An 18171-nucleotide genomic window follows, 5' to 3' on the forward strand; every position below is an offset into this window, starting at 1 on the left:
AAAAGAGCAAGAGAGGTCTGTGTGCGTCCACGGCAGGGGCACCAGGGAGGTGCTGGACTGGGCTGAAAGAGTGCTGAGAATTTGTTGGCTCATCCTTTGAAAACCTTTGAAAATTGCCCTAAAGGAATGAGAGCGGTGCCTCCCCCTTGTGGTTGGCCGATCAAGTTTATGTATATCAGACCCTTGTGAATAGTGTTAGAGCCCGTGGTGCTCGGCATGTGTTCCCTAGCTGGCAGCTCCACCTCAGCAATTCCACTTTGTTAAATATCCGAAGGAAATGACTAAGTGTTCACAGCATTTGTATGACAGGGTAAGAATTGGAAACAACCTAAATTTCCAACAATAGGGGGGATAGGCTATGATTCATTCAAGGGATGAAATAGAATGCTATCATATCATTCCAAGACAAAAAAATTTCATGATAAACTATTGAGTGAATAAACAAAATCTATTAAACAATAGAGAATGGGTCCATTTTTTAAAGTAAACGTTTGATTTGTAATAATTTTAAGTTTACAGGAAGATTCCAAAGATAGTACAGAGAGTTTCTGCATACACTTCACCTAGCTTCTCCAAATGTTAACATCTTACATAACCGTGTAACAAACGTGGGTACATTATTAGACTCTGACTTTATTTGGTTTTCACCAGTTTTTCCACTAATGTCCTTTCTTTCTGTTCCAGGATCCAACCCAATATATTACATTGCATTTAGGGTTGTTTTTTGTTTTGTTTTGTTTTTAAGTTTATACACACAGAAAAAGCATGGGAGGTTACAGATGAAAGTATTTTAACTGTGATCATAGCTGAGTGTTGAAACTATGGAGTTTTTAAAAAGCTTTCTTGGGTCTTCTAATTTTTCTGTGTATAATTATCGCATACTTAAAAACAGAAAACTAATACCTTCAGGCTGAGGTGGTGTCTCTCTGGTGACTCCTAGTATGGCTAGGCTGTGTTGTGATTATTTATTCATTTGTCCTCTTTAGACTGACCTCAAAAGGAGGGGCCGTGTCTTCTTCATCTCCTTTTCCCCAGTCTTGCAGCTTGGGTGGGGGCACTGAATTCTGGTTGAATGAATGAGTAAAATCAAAGAATTTTATTGCTACCAACTTTCACAACTAGTCTTAGCATTCTCTCAACTCAAGGAAACCCCAGGCTTATGTTTCTCTAGTTGGGTGACCCCTGCAGAAGTATTGGAACTGTTTTTAAAGTCTGCAGCCCCAGAGTTGACCCTAATGCCCATTACTGATTGAGTCACTGTGGGCAGAGTCATGGACTATGCCAGATAGCCAGACCTAGGTCAGCTGACCAGGCGTTTATATGGTGTCCAAAGAAAAGACAGAGTTCTATTGTCCAAGGGAGTGGGGTTGGATGTTAAGCAGGTTAAAAATAAATACAACATCAGAGTCAGGTCCCAAAGCAGTTGCTTAAATTCCTGATTCTTCCCACTAAACTATAAACTTGAGGAGGATAGGTCCACATCAGTACTGTTTATTGTTAAATCCCCAACACCTAGCACAGAACTTGATATGTGCTGCTGAGTCACTTCAGTCGTGTCCAACTCTGTGCGAACCCACAGACGGCAGCCCACCAGGCTCCCCCGTCCCTGGGATTCTCCAGGCAAGAACACTGGAGTGGGTTGCCATTTCCTTCTCCAATGCATGAAAGTGAAAAGTGAAAGTGAAGTCACTCAGTCATGTCCAACCCTCAGCGACCCCATGGACTGCAGCCTTCCAGGCTCCTCTGTCCATGGGATTTTCCAGGCAAGAGTACTGCAGTGGGGTGCCATTGCCTTCTCCAAACTTGATATGTAGCAGGGGCCTAATCAATATGTAGTGAAGAAAATACATCTCTTTGTAAAAGTAGCTTATTAATAGTGTTTGAATCAGAATGATTTTAGTTGCAAATAACAGCAAACTGGCTTTGAAAAGGAAATTTGTTGGCTCATGCAGCTGAAAAGTCTTGTGGAGGCTGGGAGGCATGATTTGATCTATTTCTCTGCTAATCCCCTAGCTCTGTACTCTCAGGATCATCCTCAGGTTGGCTACTCTCATGACAGCAAAAGGACTGCAGCAGTTCCAGACCTCACATCTACACTCTATACCATCTGGAGCCAGAGAGAGACTCTGTATCCAAGAGTTCCCAGCAGGATTCACTGTGGACTAAGATCATCTGTTGTTCAGTTGCTAAGTCATGTCCGACTCTGTGACCCCATGGGCTGCAGCACACCAGGCTTCCCTGTCCTTCACTGTCTCCTGGAGTTTGCTCAAATTCATGTCCATTGAGTCAGTGATGCTATCTAACCATCTCATCCTCTGCCACCCTCTTCTTTTGCCTTTAATCTTTGCCAGCATCAGGGTCTTTTCCAATGAGTCAGCTCTTCGCGTTTGATTAGCTTCTTCACAAAGATCATCTGATCACTTGTGAGCTGGCCATTAGTGGGAGGGGTTATTTATTGGCTTAGCTTAGATCATGTGCCCTACCATTAGAACAAGTGCAGGAGGGAGTAGAATCAGCTTTCCTGAAATCATGTGGAACCCCAATGGAAACTGAGATTTTTGAGAAGGCAAAAGCAGTCTAGGTCCTGGAGAGGTAACAAGCAGGCATCTGACTCAGTTGCTGAGTTGTGTGGAATAGACATAGGCTGCAAGAGTTAAGGGAAGGCAGTGAGTGAGGGCTGCAGCAGCCGGAGAAGGGAAGCTTCACGGAGGAGAAGAGCCTGAACTAAGACCTGAGATGAATGATTTAGGCAATGGAGAGTTGTGGGCTGTGGGGCAGTGAAGAGGAGGGAAGGACCTCTTGTGAAGATGTCATGAGCGTTTCCATGTGCCAGACGGCATGCTAACCCCTCTTTAGGCATTTTCTCCATTAATCACCACAACAACCTGCAAATTTAGTATCTTCATTGTCTCCATTTTACAGGTGACAATCTGAAACCCAGGGGACACACGGTAATTGTTGACGTTGGGCCTTGGACCCAGCCTGTCTGGCTCTGGAGCCATGATGCTAGTGAGTGAAGAGGGCTGAGGCCATCTGAGGTGTGTGTGCGCTAGTGGAGTGGCCTGACCTCAGAGATCATCACAGAGGTAGTTAAGAGTGTGAAGCGAGGCTCCAGAGTTTCATCTCCCAGCCTGTGTTCATGCTGTTTTCTCCACCTGGAGTTCCTTCTCCCCATCCCTCTCTAAACCCTACTCCTTCATGGCCTGAGCCCCCTAATACATTGTAACACCTAGCCCATGTGAACTGCATGAGACTGTTCTCACTAGACTTCCGTGAGCTCCTCACAAAAACTGCACCTCACCTTTGTATTTGGGGGCTTGACACAGTGAACAGCCCTTTATGGTTGCCATGGTGACCTCTTCTGAGGACTGGAGGGATATCAAAGACACAGATTGTTAGAGCCCTCAGCTTTACCTTATCTAATCCTCTTGCTTTATAGGAAAAGAAATAGGCCAGAGAGGTTGGGACTTTCCCAAGGAACCAGTTAAGTCTAGAACTCAGGATCCTGGGATTCGAAAAGGATATGGCTTGAAGAGCATTATTAGCTCGGGAACCAGATTGAACTCAGATCCCAGTTTCTCTGTGCCAGTCTGTGTGACTTGGGCAAGTCACTTACCCTCTCTGAGCTTCATTTCCCTCAGCTGTATAGTGGGGTTATAATGGAGCCTCCTCCCAGGGCTGTTGTGAGAAATAGTTCTTTTGAGTTTCCAGCACAGAACCTGGCACATGATGATTCTGCAGGAAATGCAGGCTTTCGTCATCCAAGTTATGGACACCAGCCCCACCCAGCAGGGCCTTCAGAATCCTCCTGTCCTCTTCCACATCCCAGTCCACACATCTTCCCTTCAGAACAGCTGAGAGACCAAAAGGAAGTCGCTGTGATGACTTTGGGGTGGAGGTGGGCCAGAGTCCCCTCCTTTGAGATACTGGCTTGGGCTCATATGACTCCCTTGTAGGTCAGAGCCCCACCTGTTGCTGCCCCACTGGCTTGAGGCCACCAAGGCCGGGCCCTGAGACTCCCTGCTTCCGCCTCAGGCTGGCACAGGTGTGGAGCTGCAGTGTGGTCCCTCACATGCTCTGTGCCAGACCAAGAAGGCAGCAGGAATAACAGCCCTGGGCAGACACCCAGAATGCAAGGTCCTTTGTCTCTGGGGTGGAGGTGCTCCCAGGGCTGGATGGCACAATCACATGACTGGGCCCCGCCCATCCAAAAGATATACTAAGTCATCCCCTTTTGAGAGCCGCCACCCAACCCCTGCTCCTGCTCATATAAGCCCCTGACTCCCCGTCTTCTGTGTCTCCCTGGCTGGGGGATGGTGGACAAGTCACTTTAGTCCTGTGTGTTTCGGCTTCCTCCTCTGTACTATGGGGACAGTGATGCCTTCTTCAGAATTAAACAGAATCCCATATATGAGAGTGTCCCATGCTAGGTCTTCACACAGTAGGTGCTCAATATATGTTTCTCCCCTCCTCGCTCAGCTGTGCCATTGTCTGGGCAGCGGGGATCAGAACCGAGGCATGATGCCTTTGAAAGTTCACCAAGCTCTGAGCACAGCTGTCTGAAATCATACCTTCTGTTCCCACTGGATGGACTCCCAACACCTGGGCTTGGTCCTGGTTCTGCCCCTTACCAGGCAGCTTTTATTAATATGTATCATTCACATTCTGTGAGCCTTGGTTTCCTCATCTGCAAAATAAACACATTTATTGATTCAATATATTTACTCTTTTGTACTGGGCTCTGGGCACCAAGAAACAAATGAGATTGCTTGCCTTCAAGGACCTCCCGGTCTAGTAGAGGAGACAGATGTAAAATCAGAGACACGTGGAGGGAGCAGTAAGAGCATAGCAGGGGGTGAAGAGCTTAGCCTAGGTGGATCTGGGAAGACCTCAGAGGAAGGGACATCTGAGCCACACCTTGAAATATGAGTGCAAATTTGCCAGGCAGCCGTGGGGGACAGACTTTGTGTCAAATGTGTTTTATTAATTGGGCTGCCTGGCCCTGCTAGCTCCTACCTCAGCCCACCTTGCTTACAGAGGAAACAAAGAAATGCGCTAGAAACTCATCTCCAGGCCAAGAGCTCCTAGAACAAGGGGCAAGGGAGGTGTAGCCACCTGCAGGGCAAAATCTAGACTCACCAGCCCACCACACGGAGGCCCATTCACCTTCATATCCCCCTTGTATTTTACACTCTGGCACAACAGAACCTCTTAAAGGTTCCTGAGATCAACATCAACCTGTCTCTCCTCCTTGAGTCCCCTCCCTCTCCACATCCACCTGGCAACCTCCAGTTCATCTCCTGGAAACGTGATTGGGCCCACAAGCCACCTGGACACCTTTTTATTTATAAATACACAGACTCAACCTATGTTGAGGAGTGACTGAGGATCCTTCAAAGACAAAAAGTAGGTTTACGCAGTGTCCAGCATAGGATTGACCCAGGGCTGCATTTCTGGATGAACGGTTCAAAGTCCACTTCTTCAGCCAACATTGGGCTTCTGCCTCTGGCCTGCTGGCAGTCAGCAAGGCATAGAGGATGCAAGAAGCACAGGGTACCGTCCAGGGAGAAACACACATTAACAGGTAATTATAGCATTGGGTGATACGGTGGGAAAACAAGTGAGAGCAATTATAGGTTTCCCCTGATATCTAAAATGGGGGCTTTCCACTGCAACCTTTCATAAGCCAAAATGGCATAAGGCAAAGAAGCAGTTATCTCAGGACACAAGAACACACAAGATAGAGCACAGATGCTCACAGACACAGGTGAAAGCTATGGCAGCTTGATGCTGAGACGCTGAGTGGGGTGCCCAGAGAAGGAGCTTCGTTGTGCCACTCTCTGCTCTGCTCTGGATGCCCACTGCCTCTACAGCTGGCTGCAGAGCAAACACTGAATGCTGTTTTTGCTTTTTGCCTTGTTTTGTAAAAGTGAAAATCCCCTTCGGATTCCTCTTGGTTAGCAAAAACAGGTACTAATGTGGGTCTTCTATAAACAAAGTGGTGGAAAGCAAACTTTTGAAAAACAAGGGATACCTGTAACTTTGGGTGCACTGGAGAAGACTTGGAGTAGCCAACATGAAGCTGGGCCTTGAAAGCAAAGCAGGAGTTTGCTGGATGGTGAGAGAAGAAAAACGTATACAAGGCACAGAGACATGAAAAAGGATAGCATGCTCCAGGGACAGCAAAGTATTCCTCATGGCTGGAGCCTGAGAGGAATGGCTAGTGGCGGGGGGATGGGTGGGAGGGCTGAATATGGGAGATGAGGCTAGGGAGGCAGGCCGGGGCCAAGGAGCAGCAGACCTCACCCTCATGTCAAGGAGTTTAGACACATACACATCCTAGAGCCAGTTATTGAAGATCTTCAAACGAACAGAGTGACATGGTCAGTTTGAGGGATTCTGTTTTTTAGGCCCCAGAGCAAGGCATTCAAGATCTTAGTTCCCTGACTAGGGATCAAACCTGGGCCCCCTGCACTGGGCCCCAGCCAGGGAAGTCCCAGTTTGCATTTCAATGTAGAGGGGAGAGGGGATATAGAAGCCCGAGAGGAAGCTGTTAGTCCAGGGATTTGGGCCACTCAATACTGTTAACACTCAGTCATCACTCTGTTCGGCTCCATGCTAATTACCTTATACAGATCCCATTCTCCCAGGACCCTCTTTCAAAGGCTGAAAAACTGAGGTGTAAAGAAGTTAAGTACCTTGCTTTACTTGGTAAGTGGTGAAGCCTGGATTTGCACCATGGTGGCACACTTCAGGGCCTGTGCTTTCAGTTTCTGTGCTATATGGGTTCTAGCATCACAGCAATAATAATAATGCTATGCTAATGAGGTTTGCCGAGTGCATATTCAACTTTGGACTCTTACCTCAGGTTTAATCAAGTTCTAATCAGGCTGGCAAGGAGGATACTGTCCAGCTGGAAGGCCATCCCCAGAGCCCAGAGTCCAGTGGAGACAGTGCTCCAGGCCTTGCTGTATCCAAGCCACTCAGAGGGAAGTGACCTGGCCACCTCCCCAAACTGCTGACAGTGACCTTTGGCAGAGGCATCCAGAGCCTCGTGCTGCAGTTGGCCGACAGCCCAGCCAGAACGGCTGAGCCAGTATGGCCTGGGCAGCTGCGGGGCCTGGGCCCCAGGGGCCTCCAGACACCCTGGCTTAAAGCCAGGACACTGTACAAGGCTGCTAGAGCCCATAGCGTTGGACCCAGCATTAGGAGCCCAGCTTGGTCACTGATGTGCTATGGAATCTTGGGCAAATCCCTACCCCTCCGTGGGCCTCAGTTTTCTAGAAGGTGAATGAGTAAAACTTGCCCCTTCCTTACATGGCCTGTGATGGGCAGGGCACTGGGAGTACCACAGAGTCATCTCTTCTGCCAGGAAAGCTGACCCTCACGTTACTTAGGATCTCTCCTTAGTGCCAGGCCCTGTGCTCTATACTGAGGCCACAGAGCAGGGCTGAGCTGACTCCTGCCTCCAAGCAGTTCCCAGTTAGTTGTGGGACTGGGGGACAGACAGTAAAATCAATTGCAGCCCAGTGTGGTAGGTACTGTATTGCATAGAGAGAAGGATACCTGTGGGGCTCCAAGGAGGGAGCAGCTGGCTCTGTCTGCAGAGACCGGGAGGGCCTCCAAATAGGAAGAACAGGGAACTGCACCCTGCATCTTCCAGGTCGAGAAGGGGGTGGGGTGCGTTCCTATTGAGGCAACAACCTGTGCAAAGGCCTGGAGGCAGAAAAGACTGGTCCGTTGAGGAAAAGGTGAGCATCATATGGCAGGTGGTGGGGAGGGGAGTGTGTATGTGTTCAAGGAAATGGGGCTGAAGGGGCAGGTGGGAGGCAGCATGGGGCTGCACTGAGTCCCAGGCTGCCAAGGCACAGCTGAAGACTCCTCGGCCAGGAGCAGAGCCCACACACAGGCCTCGTGGGCAGCTGGGAAGGAGCCTCTGGAGCCCCAGGTGGCCGGTTCCTCCTCCCTTCCAAGGCCAAAAGTCACCCTGCCCTCCTGTTCAGGGCACTCCATCCCCTCCAATCTCAGACAAAGCCCTTCACAGAGCAGCCCAATTATCCCAAGCACCTCATCCTTGGGAGCTTCATCCTCTATCTTCTAGGTTTCCTTGGCAGTCCAGTGAGGCAGCTGAGGCTCAAAGCCACCAGGTGGTGCAGAGACAGTTTTAAGCACCTGTGGGTCAGTCCCCATGTTAATCTCTGGAGAAGGAGCCAGACAGGATGCCTGCAAGGAGCTCACAGTCTGGCTGGGAGAACAAATGCTAAACGGGGGAGCATGCTGATAATTAATTATTTACTGTTGTTTTGGTTGTTTAGAAAAACACATCAGCCATAAAAAAAGAATGAAAATAATGCCATTTGTAGCAACATGCATGGACCTAGAAATTGCCATAGTAAGTGAAGTAAGTCAGAGAAAGACAACCATCGTATAATATCCACCTATACATAGAATCTTTAAAAATGATGCAAATGAATTTATTTACAAAACAGAAGTTGAGTCACAGATGTAGAAAACAAATCTGTGGTTACCAGAGGGGAAAGGGAGGGATAAACTGGGACATCGGGACTGACATACACACACTCCTATATATAGAACAGGTAACTAATAAAAACCTACTGAATAGCACAGGGAACTCTCTCCAATATTCTGTAGTGACGTATACGGGAACAGAACCTTAAAAAAAAAGTGGATATACCTGTATGTATAACTGACTCATTTTGCTATACAGCAGAAACTAACGCAATAGTGTAAAGCAACCATAATCCAATTTTAAAAATTAATTCAAGGGTGGGATGGGAAGGGGGAGGAAGGCTCGAGAGGAAGGGGATATATATAATTATGACTGATTTGAGTTGTCGTATGGCAGAAATCAACACAACACTGTAAAGCAATTATCCTCTGATTAAAAAAACATAGTGAAAAAATTTTTGCAACAAAAAATAATAAAATTAATTCAAAAATTTAAAAATAAATTAATAAATAAATGAAAAATACATGTAGCTGGAGAACTTTATAAGAGGGAGCTGACCTCTCCGGGCAGACAGAGAAGGCATTCCTGAGAAGTAATATTGCAGTCTGAGCCTGAGGAAGCAGTGTTGCTGGCTTACTCATTGAAGCAGGAGTGGGGAGAATGTTACCAAGTCCCAAATGACTTGTCCCAGGTCCTCTGTTCACAAAGGGGATTTGACTCCAGGTCCACTGTCTCACAGTCCTCCTCCCATCAGGATTTTTCTCTAATTATTCAGATGTCACCAGTAAAGAATTTCCATATCTTTGATCTTGCTGGATCCTCCCTGAGGTAGGGCCCACCTGCCCATTTAGAGGCAAGCTGAAACATAGGGAGTCCAAGTGACTCACCCAAGTCCACACAGCGAGTCAGATCTAGGGCAAGAACCCACATGTCTGGGCTCTGAGATACCCGATGAGATCACAGAGGAAATTCGATGCTGTCTTTCCCAGCTTTGCCTTGGACCAGACCATCCCTGGAATGACAGACACCCAAGGGGCTTTCCTGGAAAACAACTTCCTTGAGGGACATGAGAGCTGCTAAGAAATATTTTCAGCTCTGGGGCAGCCCCATGCTAAGTCCATGTTCCTGGGCTTAGCGTGCCCAGGAACCTCCCTTACTGATAGCCCTGAGCTCAGAGCAAACACTTGGACCATGATTCTTTCTGCCCTTGATGTTTCAAACAGAACTGCTGCTGAATGAAATGGAGTGTAAGCAAGGGCTGGACAGGCCTCTAGGGCACACAGGCACCACCTTCAGAAAGACCTGTAAACTGTAGTAAGCTCTAAGCCCTGGAGCACAGGGCCCTCAAGCCCTGAAGAGGGATGAGTATCTTTGGATCCCAAGGGGATATCATCCCCATTCAGGGGCCTCTGGGTCCCAGTGGGAAGACCTCTAGACCATTACAGATGGATCTTTTGGGGTTTTAATGAGGAGTCTTTGAATACTGTGGACCCTGGTGACGGGGTTCAAACAATAACAGATCACTTGTCAGAATCATGGTAACAGTTGAAGTGTTTGCATGTATTTGCTGTGTATCTATGGAGTTGCTTCAGTTCTTTTCATCCCCAGAGCACGCACTCCTTGATGGTCTTATGCTCCACACTGGCCCTCAGAGCTTCATCTTACGGCGCCAAAGAGACTGAAGATGGAAAAATTAAATCCAAATCCCCTTAGAGAAGCACACATCTGGAATCAGACCTTATCCTGTCCTGGGGCCTCCATCTGCCCTTGCACCCTCCCCGCCGCCCCCCACCACCCAGCTGGCCCTGCCTTTCCAACTCCTGCTGAGCAGCAGGCCTTAGAAGCCAAATAACCAGCCCCTACTCCCTACTCCTTTCTGAAAAAGCCTTGTCTGGGGAGGTGGGATGAACTGGAGACCTTCATCCTGACTCTGCCTCCTTCCCTGCTTTGCTAGGAGTTTAAGTGAAATCCTGGGTCTGGGACCTCCCTGGTAGTCCAGTGGCTAAGAAGCTGCATTCCCGATGCAGGGGGCCTGGGTCCAATCCCTGGTCAGGGAACTAGATCCCACATGCCACAACTAAAGATCCTGCATGCTGCAACGAAGACCCAACACAGCCAAATAAATAAGTAAAATCATGGATCTGAAAGTACTTGGTAAACTGAAAAACATTGAACTGACACAAACCAGGGAAAACACCACCTGTTTGGTACAGAGATGAGTGGTTTAACATCATGCCTCTGAGGGGCTCACAGTCTGGGTAGACAGACACACAGACCAACATGGCATGGTTAGTGTGACGGCCACAGGGTGTGCCAGGCGCTGTGAGGGTACAGACAACTCCTGAGGGAGAAAGAGAAGGTCTTGAGAGGAGGACACCTTGGAGATGGGCCCTGAGGGAGGTGTGAGAGTTTACCAAGTAGACAAAAGAGAATATGTGCATTTCAAAGGCAGGAACAGCTGGTGCAAAGGCAGGGGGCCTGGAGAGGGAATGACATCCAGCTAGAGCCAGAGAGTCCAGTCAGGGATGGGCAAATGAGTCTTGGCAAGGCAGTCAGTTCCGTTCAGTTCAGTTCAGTCGCTCAGTCGTGTCTGACTCTTTGCAACCCCATGAACTGCAGCACGCCAGGCCTCCCTGTCCATCACCAATTCCCAGAGTTTACTCAAACTCATGTCCATCGAGTCGGTGATGCCATCCAGCCATCTCATCCTCTGTTGTCCCCTTCTCCTCCTGCCCCCAATCCCTCCCAGCGTCAGGGTCTTTTCCAGTGAGTCAACTCTTCGCATGAGGTGGCCAAAGTACCAAAGTATTGGAGTTTCAGCTTCAGCATCAGTCCTTCCAATGAACACCCAGGACTGATCTCCTTTAGGATGGACTGGTTGGATCTCCTTGCAGTCCAAGGGAGTCACGGCAGGGCAAACAGTGCTGAAAAGCTTACTAAGAAGATTTGGAGTTCTTTTCAGTAAATAACAAAACTTCTAAAGTAGGGAAGTGGTACTTAAGCAAGAAATGCTTATTTCAATTCTTCACAAGTTTCAAAATAGAGACTTAGAGTAAGGAAGCAAATTGCTCAAAGCCTCAGTATTAGTCAGGAAAACAGAACTAATAGGAGATATGTATATTGCCACACTTATATTTTTATATGTAAATATTTATACTTATATCTATATAAGATTTATTATAAGTGTGTGTATACACACACACACACACACACATATATATGGGGCTCTCCAGGTGATACTAGTTGTAAAGAACCCACCTGCCAATGCAGGATATATAAAGAGACACAAATTTAATCCCCGGGTCGGGAAGATCCCCTGGAGGAGGGCATAGCAACCCACTCCAGAATTCTTGCCTGGAGAATCTCATGGACAGAGGAGCCTGGTGGGCTACAGTCCATGGGGTCGCAAAGAATCAGACACTACTGAAGTGACTTAGCACACACACGCATATATAGGAGATTTTTTTTGTAAAGAATTGGCTTGTGCGGTTATGAAGGCCAGCAAGTCCCAGGATCTGCAGGGTGAATCAGCAAACTGGAGGCCCAGGGGAGCTAATGGTTTAATTCTAGTTCAAGTCTGGAGCTATCTGGACACCCTGTGATCCAGTCAAATTGGCACATAAAATTATCACATCCTCACAGCTAAACAGTGGTAGGGCTCAGGTTCGATCCCAGGACTATCTGACTCGAGAACACATTGCCACAGCAGCCTCTGGGCAGAGATCCAGGGCTCTCCTTTCCCAGCCTGATCTCCAGCCTCATGCCAGCTGGAAAGAAGCAGCCAGTTACCAGCCAGGTCAGGCCATGGGCCAGCCAGAGATAACCAAGTGGGGCTTGGGGAAGGACTAAACAACAGCTTCTCTGTTTTAGGCAAGGCTTTACAAAGGGTTCCACGCCCTCTTGGGTGACCAGGTGAGGACAAGGGGGTTGGGGCTCCAAAGGAACTGGCCAGCAGGAGCAGGACCTCCTTTGCTCACATCAGATGTCTAAACAGCTGTGCCTCTGTCTCCCTCCCCACCTCCTGCTCCCTGACCTAGAGAGTCATTGCTTTCAAGATTGCTGGAACTGGAAAAGCCCCCAATCTTCCCTTCTTCAAATCAGTTCCACACCATTATGCAGGTGGCAAAACAGAGATCCAACGGGCTTCCCCACTGAGCCAATTCAGTTCTTGTCAACCCATGTTTATAGGTCTCACTGCGTTCTACCGTGTAGAGGCTCAGATGGTAAAGGAACAGAAGAGGCAAGTCCAAGAGAGCGGTTACGTGACTCTCTCCCCACCAGCCTGGAACCCCTAAGGAATAAAGATGCACCCACCTCTGTACCTCCAAAGTGAGCACAGGGCCTAGCATAGAAAAGGTGTGTGTGCCGGCTATTCAGTAAAGTCCCCACATGTCCCACAAGGTCCTGGGGTACCTACGAGAGACACAGAGAACAGAATCTTCATAGGCTGGGGCTAGTATAAAGGTGGGTGGTGAGAGAAAAGAAGTGGAGGATAAAACATGACAGGTTCCAGGCTTCAGCTCCTGGGTACATGGGGGTATCCTTCCCTAATTTGAAGGACAGCTGGAAGAAGTGCAAATCTAAAGGGAAGATGACAAGCACAGCGGGGACCCTGAAATTATGAGTAAAGGTCTGGAGAAGGAAAAGTAAAAGGTTTGTTTGGGGAAGGCTGTTGGTATGTCTTGGAGAGCAGGAAGAATTAGGTATGAGTGGTAGGAGGTTTGGAATGGAGGCTGAGATTGGTCCTCGATTCCTTTCTGGCAGTGGAGAGCCACTGCAGGTCTGTAACAGATCCTCAGAGAGATGATTCCAGAAGTCACTTCCAGGACCTTCCCTGGTGGTCCAGTGGCTAAGAGTCCAAGTTCCCAATGCAGGGCGCTTGGGTTCAATCCCTGGTCAGGAAACTAGATCCCACATGCTGCAACCAAGAAAGCATTTGCATGCCACAACAAAGATAAAAGATTATGCGTGCTGCAACTAAGAACTGGTACAGCCAAATATATAATTTTTTTAATTCTTAAAAAAAAAAAAAGGTCACTCCCAGTAAGCACCATGGAAACAGCACCGCCAGATTCCTCAGGGAGTAGGGGAGATGAAGCCAGACTCTGCCCACATCAGTGCCCACTTTCTTCCCTGTTCACCATATTTCTTCCCTGTTCACAATATTTACCCCTCCCCATTGGGCTGACGAAGAAACTAACACAGGGAAGTGAAGTGTGTGCCTGGGGTCACAGCTGGGAAGAAGAGAATCACTTGGAGCCCATCCCCCTCCTACCTTACAGAGAAAGAATAAGAGGCCCAGAGGGGAAGGTCCCCATTTTGCCCATGAGGAAGTAGAAACACAGGAAGGTTGGGTCTTTTCCAAGCTATTCAGTAAATAGTGATCAAGCCCTCCAAACATCCTGAGTGTTTTTTCATCTCTCCACAGAACCAGGCCTTTCTACAGTCCTCAAGCCCAGAGTTTCCAAAATACTTGTCTTGGCCGCTGTATCTTTGGTTCAAGATGATGCCACTGCGGAACCAGATGCAACCTGACTGCATACTGAGACCCAGGGAGGGGAAACAACCTCCCATCACCCAGAAAATCAGGGTCTAAGGTCAACGGCTATTTCCCTGGGCTGTCCCATAGAGTGGCAGGATAGAGGCTCGAGGGGTGGTGGGAGCAGCCTCTGGGTGACCCTAGGAAACGTCTCTGGGGAAACGAAGATTCTGAGGCCCAGAGACGGCAAGGGGCTGGCCCCAAGCTCCATCAGCTGAGACCTGCTGTTGCCCTACCTCAGCACTTGGCGAACACCAGGTACTTTCTGGCGGTGAGGAGGATGGGCCCAGCCCCCGCACTCACCCCACATCCCACCATGAGAGGGCACCAGGACAGAGGGGCTTTCCACTCAGATCCCCGAGAGAAGTTGCTCCATCATCCTGTCTCACCACAACCATTTCCTTCTCTAAAAACTCCCTTCCCCACAGGCCCGGAGGCCAGCCAGGCTCTTCTCAACACAGAGGGACTAGCTTCTCGGGCTGAAGCCAGGCTGGGCTCAGGAATGTCCCAGGAGACCCTCTTACCTCTGCCACGGCCACAGAGGGTGTGTGCCGGGTTGGCCCCAGGCTGGGCGGGGCCTGAAGCTAGCCCCTCTCTGAGAGGAAGAGTCACACACTCCCACGGTTGCAAAGGCTTCACACACACAGGAGCTCACTTAATCCTCCCAGCCAACCCGCAGCGGCGGAACAGTTATTACCAATGGCCCTTTTCCAGGTAAGGAAAGTGAAAGCAGGAAGGAGCTCTGAGTAATAACGACTTTTCCGTCTGACTGAGCAATTTGTTCCTCCTAAGGGTCTGCTCAGTAGTGTATCAGCAGAGTATCAGGTTCTGAGTTTTGTTTAGCTTTCGCAGACTTTTTTGGAAGTTGCCCGGGAAAGAGCCAAGCCTCACCCGTCGTTTCCAAAGTGGAAGCCCCCTGGATTGGGAAAACCGGAGCAGGAAAGGAGACTTGACTTAGCGAAGTTCACACAGGGCAAGTGAACTAACTGGCTGGGGTCAGACTTGGCGGCGGGAAGTACCTGCCAGGCTTGTACCCTGACACCCAGGCTGCCGCCTGCCGCCTCCCATCCCTAAGGCCTCAGCTTCTCGGCCCTTCCAGAGCTCACGCCTCCGGTGGGGCCGCAGACTGTGGGAGCCTGGTGTGCTGAAACCCGTCGATCTCTGTGGGTGGAAAGAGTCCGACCCCACCCGCTTTGGGCGCCGGCAGCTCCTCCAGCCCCCGCTGGCCTCCCTGACCCTTCCAGCCCTGCCCCCGGCCCACCACCTATACGCCAAGCACCTGAGACTTGAAAGGCTCCACCCCCAGCGGTGCGACAGGTGTAAGGGGCGGGGCCAGGCCGAAGCTCTGCCCCTTTACCTGCGGAGGCCCACCTTGGGAGACGAAAGGTTCGCTCCCCCTAGAAGAAAGAAGGTATGGCTGGTAGGTGTCGCCAGCAGTTACTGACTCACACTCATCCATTCTTTCATTCAACCTCCCTGATGTTTATTCATGGACTTCCTAGGCAAATTCTTAAACCCCAGAACCTGCTAATTCTCTCACTAGACTCTTCCGGACAGCCAAACTGGGTCATGCCTTTTTCTGAACCCTGGGGACACAGCAATGCATAAGGTGAACACAATCTCTGACCTGGAGGAGTTTAGTAGTGCAAGGGGCACAGCAGCATGTGTCTGGTACTGTAAAGGATGGGCACAAGGCAGCAAGGAAACAGTGAAGAAGCGTCATGTGTAACAGCATTCCAGGCAAGGCTACAGAGAGGAGTGGTGTCCCACCTGGATCAGGAAGGGAGCAACAACTGGCCAATGGTGGAGTTAGCAATAGTCAGATCAGATCAGATCAGATCAGTTGCTCAGTCGTGTCCAACTCTTTGCGACCCCATGAATCGCAGCACACCAGGCCTCCCTGTCCAGCACCAACTCCCGGAGTTCACTCAGACTCACGTCCATCGAGTCAGTGATGCTATCCAGCCATCTCATCCTCTGTCATCCCCTTCTCCTCCTGCCCCCAATCCCTCCCAGCATCAGAGTCTTTTCCAATGAGTCAACCCTTCGCATGAGGTGGCCAAAGTACTGGAGTTTCAGCTTTAGCATCATTCCTTCCAAAGAAATCCCAGGGCTGATCTCCTTCAGAATGGACTGATTGGATCTCCTTGCAGTCCAAGGGACTCTCAAGAGTCTTCTCCAACACCACAGTTCAAAAGCATCAATTCTTTGGCGCTCAGCCTTCTTCACAGTCCAACTCTCACATCCATACATGACCACAGGAAAAACCATAGCCTTGACTAGAAGAACCTTTGTTGGCAAAGTAATGTCTCTACTTTTGAATATGCTATCTAGGTTGGCAGCAATAGTAACAACCCAAATGTAAGCTCTTTTCAGTCTCTTACTGTGTACTTTGGCTTTCCCGGTGGCTCAGAGGTAAAGGATCTGCCTGCCAATGCAGAAGACGCGAGTTTGATCCCTGGGTGGGGAAGATCCCCTGAAGAAGGAAATGGCCACCCACTCTAATATTTTTGTCTGGGAGATCCAATAGACAGAGGATCCTGGAGGGATGCAGTCCATGGGGTCACAAAAGAGTGGGACACAACTTAGCGACTAAAACAACTATGTGCTTTATTTCCATTAATTTTCATCTTTATCACAATCTTGGGAAGTAGAGATTATCACCTTCATTTTACAGATGAGAAAATTGAGGCTTCAAGAGTTTAAATCAATTGTCCAAAGTGATATAACCAATAAATACAAAACCCAGAATCTGAGCCAGGTCCATATCTGAGTTTAGACCTAGATTTAAGTTTAAAAATACAGAATGTTACACATAAAGGCCTGGAGGCTATATCAAAAATATTAACAATGGTAGTCTCTGGGAGATGAATTTATATTATTATACATTTGAATTATGTATGAGATGAGATATCTATGTATGTTAGAATTCACAATTTCCCTATGGCAGATTAGTTTTGCTTTCTCCAATTCTTTTTTCTTTCTCTAGAAATGGAAATTGCTTGACAGTGGTGTTTTCCCCTTGATTACAAAAATATAGGGTCATTTTTGAAAATCAGTCCATTTAAAAATAATCATTTCCAGTGATTATTTTCCCTCTGTGTTTTCCTAACTTACTGCATCAAGCATATATTACCTTTGTAATTCGAAAGCAAATGCTATTTTTAAGAAATGAATTGCACACATCCAGGACTGAGTGATCCGAACAACTAGAGCTCAGACAGTTCCTGAGAAAAAGGCTTGGGGGTTTTGGTTGACCTCATACCAGAGTGAGTCATCCCAGTGAAGTAGCTGCCAAACACTGGGCAGACAAGTAGAAATGCAGGTCCCAGACTGGAGAAGGAAACCTCCCTTGCACCTCAGGGCTGTCAGACTTTAGGTGGGCTGGAGAGCTGCCCTGCAGCTGAGGAGAACCTGAGTGCAGTTGAAGGACCTTGGAAAAGAGGCACCTGGGGAGAGGTCTTCACAATACACCTACAGTTGGCATGCAGGTATGGGCAGGGTGACCAAGGGGGCTTAACTTGTCTGGAGAAATAGTGAGCAAGGAGAGGCTAGAAGCCCATCTCACTAGTTGATCACATTAGGAGACCTCCCTAATGTTTGTAGAATAGGAGTAGGAAGAGATACATCCCCAACTCAATATCTCAGAGGGAATGTGCTGAAACTATTAACAGTAAGCAATAGTGATAACAATAATGAGAATTGGTGTGTGCCAGACTCTTTGTGCCTAGCACATTATATATAATACATTATAATATATGTAATTATATACAATATATAATACTAATTATGTTGATTATTATATATAATACATGGTATGTTATGTAATTGGAACTTCTCAAGTGGCTCAGTGGTAAAAGAATCCTCCTGCAATATAGGAGATGCAGGTTTGATCCCTAGGTGGGAAATATCCCCTGGAGAAGGAAATGGCAATCCACTCCAGTATTCTTGCCTGGGAAATCCCATGGACAGAGGAGCCTGGCAGGCTACAGTCCAGAAGGTCACACAGAGTCAAACACCACTGAAGCAACTTAGCACGAACACAAGTGTGTGTCTGTGTGTGTGTGTGTGTAGTTAGGCATAAAGGGCCTGGTTGGTATATATAATCAGTGGCTTTCAAATTCAATCTATACTAGACTCCTCTGGAAGGCCTCTTGCAACA

General features: G+C 48.3%; 1 long non-coding RNA gene and 1 other non-coding gene across 4 annotated transcripts; both read right to left on the reverse strand.

The window, feature by feature from the left end:
* Nucleotides 1-429: 429 nt before the first annotated feature.
* On the reverse strand, nucleotides 430-14654 carry LOC132343387 (uncharacterized). Of its 3 annotated transcripts, XR_009492223.1 has the most exons (4): nucleotides 14534-14654; nucleotides 12785-12883; nucleotides 4572-4687; nucleotides 430-3854 (listed from the first exon to the last, which is right to left on the reverse strand). It is a non-coding gene; the product is annotated as an uncharacterized lncRNA (long non-coding RNA). The 3 variants fall into 3 exon arrangements; XR_009492222.1 differs by having other exon boundaries at nucleotides 430-4687; XR_009492224.1 differs by lacking the exon at nucleotides 12785-12883 and having other exon boundaries at nucleotides 430-4687.
* Nucleotides 4024-4102, reverse strand: MIR2357 (microRNA mir-2357). Its single transcript, NR_031072.1, has one exon. It is a non-coding gene; the product is annotated as a microRNA mir-2357 (primary transcript).
* Nucleotides 14655-18171: the final 3517 nt, after the last annotated feature.

The sequence above is a fragment of the Bos taurus genome, chromosome 2 (genome assembly GCF_002263795.3).
Source record: "Bos taurus isolate L1 Dominette 01449 registration number 42190680 breed Hereford chromosome 2, ARS-UCD2.0, whole genome shotgun sequence".
NCBI classification, from domain to species: domain Eukaryota; kingdom Metazoa; phylum Chordata; class Mammalia; order Artiodactyla; family Bovidae; genus Bos; species Bos taurus.